Source organism: Rhinopithecus roxellana, chromosome 2, assembly GCF_007565055.1.
Source record: "Rhinopithecus roxellana isolate Shanxi Qingling chromosome 2, ASM756505v1, whole genome shotgun sequence".
Classification (NCBI taxonomy): Eukaryota; Metazoa; Chordata; class Mammalia; order Primates; family Cercopithecidae; genus Rhinopithecus; species Rhinopithecus roxellana.
In genome coordinates this window covers 80,678,916-80,690,135 of record NC_044550.1, presented here as the reverse complement: position 1 = coordinate 80,690,135, position 11,220 = coordinate 80,678,916, and positions in this window count along the sequence as shown.

The following is an 11,220-nucleotide window of genomic DNA, read 5'->3' as shown; positions in this document are numbered from 1 at the left end:
ATCAAATCCCCTTCCCTTTTTCTTTTCTTCCTTTCTTCTTTTGATATTTCTTCTTTCACTCTGCTGACTTTAATGAAATTATTTTTTTATTTTCTTTAGTATCTTACCATCAATATATTTTCCCTAAACAATAATAGTTTGGTTTTGTCTATTTTAAAACTGTTGTATATATATATATAAATAAAGTCATTTTATATGTATTCTATTATAACTGATATTCTTTTGTTTTTTCCTTATGTTTGTAATATATAGGCACATTTTTGTAATTAACTTATTCATTTGTACTGTTGAGGACACTGGGTCATTTCCAGCTTGGGTTGTTAATAGAATGCTACAATGAACATATTCATTTAAGTACCCTGGTACATTTGTGTATAGATTTCTCGAGTACACATAACTAGTAAAGAAATTGGAAGGTGGCAGAATATGTGTGTTTTAGCAGATTATGCCAAGTGATTTCACCAATTGATACTCCCACTTACAGTGTCTAAGAATTTGTATTGCTTCACACCCTCACCAACACTTAGGTTTTAAAAAGTTGTCAGACTCTTTAAATTGTTAATCTGGTTGGCGCTTAATGTAACGAAATACATATGAATTTTCAATGTCTTTATTATTAGTGATACTAAACATCTTTTTGTATGACCATTGCCTCTTTGAAGTTAGATTCTCATAAAGTGCCTACTTGAGTCCTTTGCCCATTTTTCTATTGGAGTATCTGTCTTGTCCTTGTCAATTTATAAACATTCCTCATATACTCTAACTATAAATACAATATATATTTATGAACACACAACATAGGTTAGCTATATATGTTATGTATATATCTTCATACATTCTGTGGCTTGTCTTTTCTCCTTCTCTTTATAGTGGTTTATTTTCTTTCTTTCTTTCTTTTTTCTTTGTGTGTGTGTGTGTGTGTGTGTGTGTGTGTGACAGTCTCACTCAGTTTCCCAGGCTGGAGTGCATGGCACACTCATAGCTCACTGCAGCCTGGAACTTCTGGGCTCAACCAATCTTCCCACCTCAGCTTACTGAGTAGCTGGGACTACAGGACACACCACCATGCACCACCATGCCTGGCTAATTTTTTAATTTTTTTGTAGAAATGGGGTCTCACTATGTTGACCAGGCTAGTCTTGAATTCCTGGCCTCAAGCGATTCTCCTGCCTCAGCTTCCCAAAGTGCTGGGACTACAGGCAGGAGCCACTGTGCCCTGCCCTATAATGGCTTCTTATATTCACAGAGGTTCTTAATATCACTTTGCTAAAATTTATCAGTCACTTCTTTTGCAGAAAATTAGTTTCGCATCTTGTCTAAGAAAACCTTGCCTACAACAGGGTCACAATTATAAATTTTTATAATTTTTTTTAAAAGTTTATGGTTTTGTCATTTCATTTATATAGTTAAACCTGGACCATTTAAGTATAAATGCTGTTTTGGGTTGAGTGCTTTGGAAGTAGTCCCTAAAATGAGGATTCTTGTGCAGGTGATTCATTAAGGACATGTTTCCAGAGAAAGCCAGCAGGAGAGTTGGAAGAAAGAAAAGTGAAAAAGCCAACCAAAGGTATAAATTCAGGCAAAGTCCTGCGGAAAGCTGCTTCAGCCTGATCTGTCAGAAAACTCTAGAGAAGTGTTTCTCAACAGGGGTGATCTTGACCCCCAGGGAACATTGGGCAATGTCTGGAGATACTGTTTGATTGTCACAATTGTGAGGGTGCTATCAGCATCTAGGGGGTAGAGGTTAGAAATGCTACTAACCATGCTACAATGTATAGCCCCTCACAGCAGGAAACTATCAAGTCCAAAATGTCTTATGAGACACCTATCTCAGTGGAGACTTGGTTGCTATCCTCTAGCAAAAGATGCAGGTGGCTTCTGCAGGCCCAGAGGATTTGGGGGAATCTGTTCTCCCCCACATCTACCCTGATGCTCCTATCCCAAGTCTCAGCATCCCATCACTTCCTTATCGAGATCCTACTTGGGTTCAGGAGACTTGGGCTTAGCAGACTTACCAAAGGTCCCAGTTCAACCTTCTCAAGTCCCCTTATCTAAAATTCAGATCCTAGACCAGAGTTTATAAGAGACTTAAAAGGCATAACAATCAGACACAATGAGTAGCTCTTAATTGGATTCCGAATAAAACAGTTAAAAAAAGACATTTTGAAAAAATTGGAAAAATATAAATAAAGACTGCATTCAGTGGCATTATAGGGTTGTTGGTTTTCTGTATTGTTTTTTGTTTGTTCGGGGGGTTTCTGGTGCAGTGGTGGTGGTGGTGGTGGTGGTGTAATTGTGAAAGAAGGAGTCTTTATTATGGGAAATGTAGGCTGGGATATTTGAACATAGAGCAAGGTGATGTTATATTTTTTTCCTCGGAATACTTCAGCAAATATGGCAAAACATTAATAATTGTGATATCCAAGTGTTGCAGATATCAGTGTTCATTATACTGTTCTCTCTACATTTCTGCATGCTTGAAAGTTTTCATGATAAAAAGTAAGTGAGAGATATTTTTAAAAGAAAGAAAGGTTTAGATTTAGGTGTGATTGTTCAATATACAGAAACAATGGAAAAATCTCAAAGTAAAAACCTCCAGGAGGGAATGGTCCCAGAGTGTCGTAGGGAGACTAAGTGACTGTTTCACAGTCTGTGTACAGGTTGTGTGGTACTTGGAGAGTGAACCACTTGCAGAGGAATCACTCCACTAATATTCAGAGGAAATAAAGACTTTCCATACCCTATGAGAGTCAATTCTCTGAAATCTTGCTTCAAACGGAAATGAAGCATAATAAATATATCTGCTCCAAAATTTAGTACTTTCTCTCTCCTCCCCACAAAATTTTAATTTTAAAATGAGCCATTAATTCTACAAATTACCGAGGTGCCACACCAAGTCTTTCTGTAGTCATTTCTCATAATCAGAATACCTTAAACTCTTGGGAGGAGGCCAAAGCAAAATTGCCTTATACTAAACTCAATTTTAATATTAAGATTTTGCTGTATAGACAGAAGACAATGGGTTACATAGCTATTAATAAACAAAGTTTTTTGATCAGATTAAATCAGTTAGATAAATTATCTTTCTTTCCACAAATTACCTTTTTCTATGACTTTGAGACTTTGGAGGTTCAAATTCTACTTATGACTGTATTTTAATTACCGTATGTGGATTTCCAAAAGCTTAGGCCATGAAGTAACAGGATTCCTAAAATATTGACTACTGTTCTGTCTGATTTGCTGTGTGCTTAATAGCTTTATCTTGTAACAATATACACATCAATATGAATATTCTATTACCCCAATTATTTTTATCTCATGATGAATAAACTTATTTAAGCATCCTTGCCAGTTCTTCACACAAAGTGAGATTTATGCATTAGTTATCTCAGTGAAGTGTTGAAGCCAGAGTTTTATCCCCCATTTCAGTCAATGAATAAAATTCTGTTGGCCACTCTCCATGTTTCAGATACTGTACAATCCACCAGAAGCCCTGTGTACACAATGCACACCAGCTTCCTGCTGTCATAAAGCTTACACTTCTGCATAAAATAGATCATGAAAGATCTCCAAATAATTAATGAAATCATTATTAGTGTTGCAAAGTGTTTTGGAAGAGAAAAATAAACTCAATCTCCTGAAGTCATAAAAGATAGAACTGATAGTATCTTTGTGGCATTTCCAAAGTGAATAATACTAGGAAGTCGAACATGGTTGAACAGAAAAATAAAATTGCATGTTTTTGGCAAAGTAAAGGGTATTAAAAACAAGGAAAAATGCTTTAAAAAATAGAGACCATAAACCCCCTTTCCTCCAGTAGCCAAATTGAACTAATACACAAACAAAAGTGCACACAATACTGAAAGGCAGATATTTTCTCCAGCACATTTGGCTTGTGACAACGTTTTGTCAACTTAACTGGTGTAACCCTGGTGAAACTATTCTACTCGTATTAATAAATCAACATCAGTGTTTCACAGATCCATCAGAGATCATGTTACAAACGTAACACAAATGATCAAATACCATACGAAGGATCTACTCTCAACTACAGATATCTTAATTTTATTCCATAGTTCCATGTTCTGCGGCAGAAAGATCAAATATGGTCTTTCTATCTATTCCCAAAGATTTAATTTTTTTTTTTTTTGCAATAGCACACTGAGGAGATAATTATGATAAAATTTCTTCTCCAGCAAACACTCAAAATATAATTTCTCCTACTTGCTTGAGGTTCCAGAAAACTTGAGTTTTATTCTTTTTAAACAGTAAATACAAGTCTCTCAATATATAGTGAAAATATTAACTCATTTTTATTTTTTCAAACATAGAAACTGAGGCAAAGACAACATTGTCTTCTCCATTGTTACCAGTGATATTACATTTGGATGAACTAAAATCCTTTAGCTCCACTGAGAACAGATATTTTTGAAGTGCTTAAAAAAGAAGTGTTTCTGCATTTAAAAATCAGAAAGAATGGGCTATTGCCAGCAGACTTTCTGGAGTTGGGTAAAATTTCAGTCCCAGACATTGGTGACCCAGAGACAAATTCTCCTTGCATTTACCATTGAAACGCTAATGTAGAAACTGGATGTTTTGTTTTCTGTGATGGGGCAAATAAGGCACATAGCAAGGGCAACATCTAATTCACAGCCCTTTACCAGACCCCTCAGTTCAGGAAAATAGCACATCTCATGCCAAAAATCCACAGCTCAACATTAAAAACCCACCACAGATGTTACCTGCAGGTGAAGGGGGTAGGGGTCGGGGAAAGAGCACCAAAAGTAACAAAGAGATTCCCAACAGCCAGGTCAAGCCAGGGGACAAAGGACAGTCCCAGAGGACAAAAGTGAGTTTGCTATGGGAAGGATGTAGAACAACACTTCTGGGAAGGAATGCAGAAAATAGGGCACCAGATCTGCCGCCAAGAACCTGTTCTGTTTGTGGTGGTTATTCACATTATAGAGGATTTCACATATTGCAACGGGCTTTCACATCCATTGCTTTATTCACACCTCATGATGGAGAGGCAGGTATTATTAAGTACATATTGCAGGCAGGAGAGCAGAGATTCAGAAGGCTCATGTACACGAGTTGTGCCTCTTGCCTAAGAAAACATAACTAATAAGCAGAGTCCAGGTCTCCACACCACAAGGCCAGCATTCCCCCCAGTACCTCCTATTTGGACTCCAAAATCAGAGGCACCAGGCCTTACTTACTGCAAGCAACTACAACAACTTCACTTACTTAGCATACACATTTCACCATATTTCATCAGCTTAGGATCAGATTCTTTCTTTATTCTCCTTTGATTGCACAGTGTATAGAAAGTCTGATTCAAACAGATACACATTATAAATAACTGGATTTTATAAGCTTGCCTTGTAATTTCAGGAAAATTTCAACTAAACAAAGATGGCAGGAAAAGCATTTTTCCAATAGCTGTGCAAAAATGAGTTAAGCTGGCAGCACAAATTATACCATTGATCATCTCCAATGTGTTAATGTACAGAATTCAACTCAATATGTCTGTTGTTTTTAATGTCACAGTTTAAATAGTATCTATGTGTGTACACACACATATGTGCATATATATGCATTATACATAAATTGTGTGTGTGTGTATGTGTGTGTGTGTGTGTGTGTGTGTATATATATATATATATATAAGCAGCACCTATTAAATTGTGCTTTGCCTGAAACTGCAGCACCATAAAGATTCAATAGGTAAGAGGGCTGTCTGGCCATGTTAAACAACCAGGGGGATAAGACATCACCCTGGCAACGACACTACAAATCTCAGAATTAAGGACTTATAATTATGCCAAACATGAGATATACCCGGCATGCCTTAGATTGTATCACAAGTACAAAAAGTAGTGGTTAAACTGTTACCCAATGAGCACTACTCACGGATTTAGCTATTTTAAGACCAGAAAAAAAAGTTTGTGTTCCAAAACCAAATTATTTAGTTAAAATTTTTCTTTCAATTGTTCATCGTTTTTTATTAATGCTCCCATGGGTCTTTGTACTGAAAACGACATTCTCTAGTTCTTCCAAGTTTGAAAATATTGAATTCTTTCTCATAAAGACCACAGTCTGCAAACTTAGTTCACAAATTCAAAGAACTATGGAATTACTAACTGCATCTTAATTCAGAATGTCTGATGTTATAAAGCATACAAGTTAAAGTAATGGTATTGAACACTATAAACGTCTGGATAACAAATACTCCAATAAAAATATTTCTCAAGATAATGTGTGCAATAACAAAACTCGCAGAACTTACACATATGCTTAAAGCATCTATTCAAAACTTGATTTTACAATCACTGTAAATGAATAATAAACACATTACATTACTAAATATAAACCCATTCAATGATAATAACCAAAAAGGAAAGCAACTGGGGTGATCACTCCACTCCCATCGCAGCTCTTTTGTGTTATTAAAATTTCCCATTTTGCAACGGACTCAAAAGCAATCTAGACTTCTTAAAACGCAGTGTGGGTTTGGATTACTTTAAATTTATTTCTTGTAACTCAAAGACACAAGTTTTTTAACTTAAAAACATGAATTTTAATCTCAAGATTATGAAGGGTGTACATGTTCAAATACAGGAAACAGATGGGGCCAAAAGCTTCATAAACTTCACATCCTGCATATTTACATCTGTTTACAAGACTTGTGTTTCAAGCAGTCCTGAAGTGAAAAATAGACACAATCTTCAAAGCACAACTGTATTCCTCTCCATATTACACAGAAACTAAAGCCAAGCCTGGAGAGATCTTTATTCAAAATACCAGATTATTATGTGAGATATGACAGCCAGACATAAACTTTGGAATGGTTCACTTAAAAGAAAACCACTTATGGGACATCTACTGTGTGTTGGGTCCTAGGAAGACACAGAAATGCAAAGCCAGTTCTTAACCCCAAATGAGAGCAATGAGCAGAGAAACAGCAGATGCTGGGAGGCCATGATGCCAGGCACTCCCATGTGTCATTTCACTCAACTCTGACACCCGCTGGTTGGTCCCAGTGCCTTCAGCATTTCTCTTCCTGTGAGTTTTCACTTCCCTTTTGTTATATCTTCTTCATCTCGGTTTCCCTTTCCCTTCTCTTTTCATTTCCTTAAAACATCCTAATTTTCCCCACACATCCTCTGAAATAGAAAAATGAGGCACTAAGTGGATGTTCCTTTTGCATACAAAATCTAACTAAGATCAATCCACAGTGATCCCCCTATGGAGCCCATTCATGGCTTCAATATCCCTGCTGCATCATAGTCCACCAGGGGCAATAACTGGGTGCCTGCATGGCTTCTTTATCATCCCTGCTATGGACTCACTTCTTATGATCTTTATTTAAAATGAAATTGAATATGTACAAAGGTCCTTTCTTCCTAGCCCATGCCATGCTATATACCCCAGTGGTCTAAATGTTCCTTTAGTGCCTAAAAATGAACTATCTTCCCCAAAAATCTTATCTCTTAGCAGGCAAAAGATACTCTGTGAAACAATGTCATGTCTTTCATATGTGAAAACAATGCTTGACTGCAAAGTATGTATGTCGTGATTACTAGTAGAGACAGAGATGTAGTCCCTTCCTTTTTTTATTACACCCTATGGCTTAATTAATATACGTTACTTGTCTAACCTTGCAAGTAATTGAATTTAGAGCCCCTTCAAATTTTCCATACAGAGTCTTACTACAACCATTAATCTTGCCAACCCTCCAAATTCTTAATGTAACTTGGCTTTAATGACTCAAAAATGTATTTCTTTTCCAAGCCAATTTTTGGAAGTGACTCCAAAGTGCTCACACCTATCTTTTAGGGGAGGGGGAAAAGAATGAAAGGTTGTACTACTTGCTGTGACTCCAAGAAGCCCTGATTACTATTCTAAGTTAGTCTGCCTTTACCAAGTAGAAGCCTCTTCCTTGCTGAGAAGAGAGAACACATACACATATACAGATACAAGTTTAATCTCTTGTGACCATCCCACTACTATTAGAATCTTCTTTTAAAAATGCCTTTAATATGCCATTTATAAATTAATTTTTAACAAATGATTAAGTCCCTTTCCTTTGGAACTTTTCTTTATTGTTGAGACAAGGTCTCACTCTGTTGTCCAGGCTGGAGTGTACAGCCAGGGCTCACTGCAGCCTTGACCTCGTGGGTTAAGCGATCCTCCCACTTCAGCCTCCCAAGTAGCTGGGACTATGGCATGCACCACCATGCCTGGCTAATTTTGTTTTTATTTTTTGTAAGAAGGAGTCTTGCTATGTTGCCCAGGCTGGTCTCAAACTCCTAGGTTCAAGAATCACTTGAGCGCTGGGATTACAGATGTGCTGTAAAGTGCTGGGATTACAGATGTGAGTCACCACTTCCAGTCCTTTGAAACTGTTGACGGAAAATATTTAATAAACTTTGTGCAAGTTTATTGAATGTATTTAAAATGTCCTTGAAAGTCAAAAGTAAATAATAGATTCACTAGTTGCATTAATCAGTTCTCTGAAGAAACAGAGCCAATAAGATATATACATATATGTATACATGCAGATTTATTATAAGGAATTGGCTCATACAATTATGCAACTGAAAAGTCCAATGATCTGCTGTATGCAAGTTGGTGACCCAGGGAAACCAATGCTGAAATTCAGTCCAAACCTGAAGGCCTGACAACCAAGAGCACCAAGGGCAGGAAAAGACTGATGTCCCAGTTAAAGCAATCAGGCAGGAAGGGAAAGGAGTTAATTCCTTCTTCCTCTGCCTTTTTGTTCTATTCAAGCCTTGAACAAATTAGATGATACCCAGCGCATTGGGGAGGGAGTTAATTCCTTCTTCCTCTGCCTTTTTATTCTATTCAAGCCTTTAACAAATTAGATGATACCCAGCGCATTGGGGAGGGTGGTCTACTTTACTGAGTCCACTGACTCAAATGCCAACCTGATACCATCCAGAAACACCCTCAGAGACACACCCAGGAATAATGTTTAACCTTGGCACCCCATGGTGCAGACAACTTGACACTTAAAATTGACTGTTTCAGTTTTTAAAACATTCTAAACATAGTAGTTAAAATCTCCTTGCAGTTACCCTGGATGGCATTTCAAAAACAATAGGTCAATTACTGAAGCGACATTTATATGACACCCTTTCCACCACATCCCTGGATCAGTTTAAATCAGAAAATTACAGTTTTTAATCATATCCGAGGAAAATACATATAGCTATAACCTCAGTATTTTCCATAGGTCAGTTTGATATTGCTTAATAATTTGGGTCTATATAAATAAACTATTATGAAAATAGGTGTGACTATATGGCATATCATTGATAGTTTTTATTATCATTATTTCTGGAAAGAATCTAATAATAAAGTGGTAATTTGCTCTCACATATAAAAGTTTCCAAAGTTCATTTCCTGCCTTACCACCTAAATATGAATTCTCATTAAGCACTGCCTTGACTCTAAAGCACTGCCTTGACCCTTATTAATCAGGTAGAATTCAAATTAGATGTTATTTTCCCTCCCTAAAACTTGCCTGGCAAAAATTTTCCTATCATGGTAACATTCTTTATAGCTATAACTAGTTAAGAATATTACCACATATCCAAGCAGGGCTGAGGGGCAGAGTTGCCACTCAGGTGGGCCTGGAGAACGGAGTAGACAGAACATCCAGCCAAAGAGGATTCTCAAACCTCCAAATCTAATAGAATTTGCTCTGCCAGGCTTCAGACTTGCCTAGGACCCATAACCCAATTTTTCCATTTGATTTTACCCTTTCGGAATGGACATTTCTACCCTATGCCTGTCCCACTGCTGTATTTTGGAAACAGATCAACTTGTCTGGTTTTTCAGGTTCACAGCTGCAGAGGATTTTTTCCCCAGGGTGAGTCATTCTCCATATCTCATCCATAATTGATGAAGATGATATTTAGATGATATTTGGGACTTAGAGTTAATGCCAGAATGGTTGGAATAAGGTGAATGTATTTGTCATGTGAAGAGGGCACGAGTTTCAGAGGTAGTGTGAGAGCTCTATGGGTTAAATTACATCTCTTAAAATTCATATGTTGAAGTCCTAACCCCAAGTACTTGAGAATGAGACCTTATTTAGAGACAGGGTCTTTACAGAGATAATCCAGTTCAAATGAGGTTACTAAAGTGGACCCTAATCCAGTATTACTGGGGCCCTTAGGAAAAGGTGAAATTTAGAAACAGAAACACAGATAGAGGAAAGACAATGTGAAGAGACATAGAAAGAGCCACTATCTAAAAGTCAAAAAGAAAGACCTGGAAGAGATTCTTTCCCCAACAGTCCTCAGAAGGAGCCACCTCTCAATATCTTCATTCTGGACTTCCAGCCTCCAGAACCATGAGACAATAGATTTTTGTGGTTTAAGCCACTCCTAAAACTGTAGTGCCTTGTTACAGCAGTCCTGGAAAACTAATAGCACACCATTTAATATTAACACAGAACATTTTACAGAATTAGAAAAATATATTCTAAAACTCATTTGGAACCAAAAAAGAGCCCAAATAACCAAAGCAATCCTAAACAAAAATAACAAAACTGGAGCTATCACATTGCCTGACTTCAAACTACACTCTAAGGCTACAGCAGCCAAAACAGTATGACACTGGTTTAAAACAAACAAACAAACAAACAAACATAGACTAGTTGAACGGAATAGAAAACCTAGAAGTAAACCTACATACCTACAAACATCTGATCTATGACAAAATCAACAAAAGTAAGCATTGAGGAAATGACTCCCTATTCAATAAATGGTGCTGGGATAGCTGGCTAGCCATATGCAGAAGAAACTGGACCCTATCTCTCACCACATATAAAAATTAACTCAAGATGGATAAAAGATTTAAATATAACACTTCCAACTACAAAAATCCTAGAAGAAAACCTAGGAAATACCCTTCTCAACATAGGCTTTGGCAAAGAATTTATGGCTAACTTCCCAAAAACAATTGCAACAAAAAAAATTAACAAGTAGAACCTAATTAAAGAGCTTCTGCACAGCAAAAGAACTTACCAATAGAGTTAACAGAAAGCCTAAAGAATGGGAGAAAATATCTGCAAACTATGCATCACATCTGACACAGTTTTGTTTTTTGTCTCGTTCTGTTGGCCAGGCTGGAGTTCAGTGGCACAATCTTGACTCACTGCAACCTCCTTCTCCTGGGCTCAAGCAA